Below are 2,807 nucleotides of genomic sequence, written 5' to 3' on the forward strand. Positions count from 1 at the left end.
TAGCGTGCCGCTGGGTTTTGCCAGCCTCACTCAAGCTGGGTTGAAGTCAGTACGCGTATTTTTTTTTTGTGGCAATGTTGGAAAAAAGTGAAAAATTTTCCATTTCGTCCATTTTTTGTATTTTATTATTCACTTCCCCTCCTTTTCTTTTGGATATTTTTGGATTTGAGTGAAAAAATTTTCACCTCTGTTGGAAGAGAAAAAAACTTGTATCATTTTGTCGCCATCTTTTTTTTTTTTTTTCCAACAAATCCACTTTTTTTATTATTAGCATTTGAACTAGCAAATGGAAGAAGAAATCAGCTGACTTTGCATTTTATTATCCAGAACAAAAAGCACTGTGGTGGGGATAAAAAAAGTGACCACAGTGGAATATTTTGGATTAGGAAAAATTTCCATTTCACATAAATAAAATACCCCATTTTTCGTTTTTTTTTTTTTTTTCATCTGAGCTCTATCCAAGCTTGAAAATGATACCTAATAATTTTAACAAATCGATTTTTCTTCTCTTCCATTTTCCAAAACTTTGCTTAGCCTGGCCCTGTGTATAACAACAACCTTTTAAACAGTGGTGTTCATCCCACCTCAGTTGCCCAGGGCATTTACAAGCCATTAAATGTAATATGCCCTCACATATGGCCTTGCTGTTTAGGTAAATACAAAATAAATAAATGTACCTAGTATGTAATTATGTATTAGTTATACAAAAAATACCTGCCTATAATTTGTACCATCAACTGAAGGGTAATACTTACAGTAGCACCAGCTATAGCATGCACAAGGGTTTCATATGTGAAGAGATTCCTTAAATCCATGATGTTAAGTGATAAAAGAGTTGACTGGTGTCAACCCAACATAGAGTATTTACAGAGAACAAAAAACACCTTTGTCATAATTGTAAGTTCATTAACACGAAATTCACCATATATCTGAAACTGAATAAAAAAAAATATATTTTGATAATTATTGATATCACTACACTCATTAAAGATTCAAAACCTACTTTACCTACTGGGGAGTCCCCTTAAAAAATCCTTACCCCCGTATGTATGAAATCTAAAGATAAACTTAAGTTTAACTTAAGACGAACAATGTTGCCAATTTCATGTCATTTCTTGAGATAACTGGCTAGATTTCATGAAATTTGGCAAGATTTTCATTTCAAGTTAAACTTAAGTTTATCTTTAGATTTCATACATACGACGGTCAATCTGTATGCAAAATTCGACATACTGTCTCCAGCATTTCCTGGGCTATAGCACGAATTTCTACGGTTAATTACTTAAGCAGTTAGACTGTAATTAGGTATATTGTATTGTGAAAAAAAAAAATAAATTATAAAAACAAAGGTTTACCTACTTAAAAATGAAAATGAAATATTGTGATGTGTTTCACACCTCAAAGGAAAAAAAAGAAAAAAAAAAACTGGAAAGTATGTGTATACCTACTTGTAGAAACTACCTAATTGTATCCAGTAGGAACGTGAAACTGTGATATATCAAGCTAGAATTATACATAATTCATACTGATTAATATTCCTATGTGAGCATTATAGTGGCACATACATTATGCATTATAGCCTTGGGAAAAATTAGTTAAAATTGTTTAGATTCTTCAAGTTCAATTCAACCCCAATGTGAGATTATCGATCTGTTCGAATTCGATAACGAGTCTGATAAATACATGATTACCGTTCTCCTGAATGGAACGCAACAAACATTCGAGGTAGATTCTGGTGCCAAGTTTTCCTTATTGTCCGAAAGTCAATTCAACAAACTCGACTTGAAATTAACTCTTCATCCTTCGAATCTAGCTTTCAGATCCTACACGGGAAATGTGATCAAGCCGCTAGGAAGAGTTACCGTGCGAGTTCAATCTGGTACTTTTCTCCCCTTGAATTTCTTAGAGATAATACCTACCAAATGAAACTAAAAAAGTAAAAATTCTCTTCTTGGATCCAGAATTGATATTCTTCTACCTATGTGGGTGGTAGGATAAACAATGGACTTGATTCGTGGTACTTTTCTCCCCTTGAATTTGAGATGTATAACAAATGGAACTAAAAAAGTAAAAATTCTCTTCTTGGATCCAGAATTGATATTCTTCTACCTATGTGGGTGGTAGGATAAACAATGGACTTGATTCAACCAACTGGTGTCTAGTGTTGCCAACACTGCTGTTAGGGCTTATCTCACTTACCAATAGGTCAATATGTAAGACTCTGCAACTTATGAATGTAGTAAACAAGAAATTTTCCAGAATTTTACAGAGATTGCATTATTAAACCGATAGTAAACTTACCTAGTACTAAGCAGCATTCAGATCTGGCAAGTAGGAAGTTGATGATTCTTTCCTTGGATACCAAGTTTGGATTCGTATGTGAAAGCAGTTGGTTGAAGAGAAGTAGAGCTTCACTATATTCGTTGTGCTTTAGAAGTTCTTGAGCACGATATTCTAGGTTTATTTCGTTCATTTTTCTGAAAGTTTAGACTCACTCATGAACCATTAAAAAGTTGAAAGTTCAAGCAAGAGCTACAATATTGATTGGAGAGTAAATTATCATGTGATGTGAATTAGATAACTGTATGGTAATTTTTAAAGTGCATTATTGAATAAAGTATTATAAAAAACTTAAAGAAGGGAAAAAAAGCATTTAAATTTGATAATTTTACCCTAAAATAAAACACAAAAATTACAGTATTGATGGAAAATGGGAAAATTTATTTGCAGCCATTTTGAATTTTTGACAATAAAAAACAACGAGCTCAAATTTTTTCGAGCACAGACAGCTTTTTTTGTTTACATTT

The sequence above is a fragment of the Diaphorina citri genome, unplaced genomic scaffold (genome assembly GCF_000475195.1).
Source record: "Diaphorina citri unplaced genomic scaffold, Diaci psyllid genome assembly version 1.1 scaffold222, whole genome shotgun sequence".
In the NCBI taxonomy this organism is placed as follows: Eukaryota; Metazoa; Arthropoda; class Insecta; order Hemiptera; family Psyllidae; genus Diaphorina; species Diaphorina citri.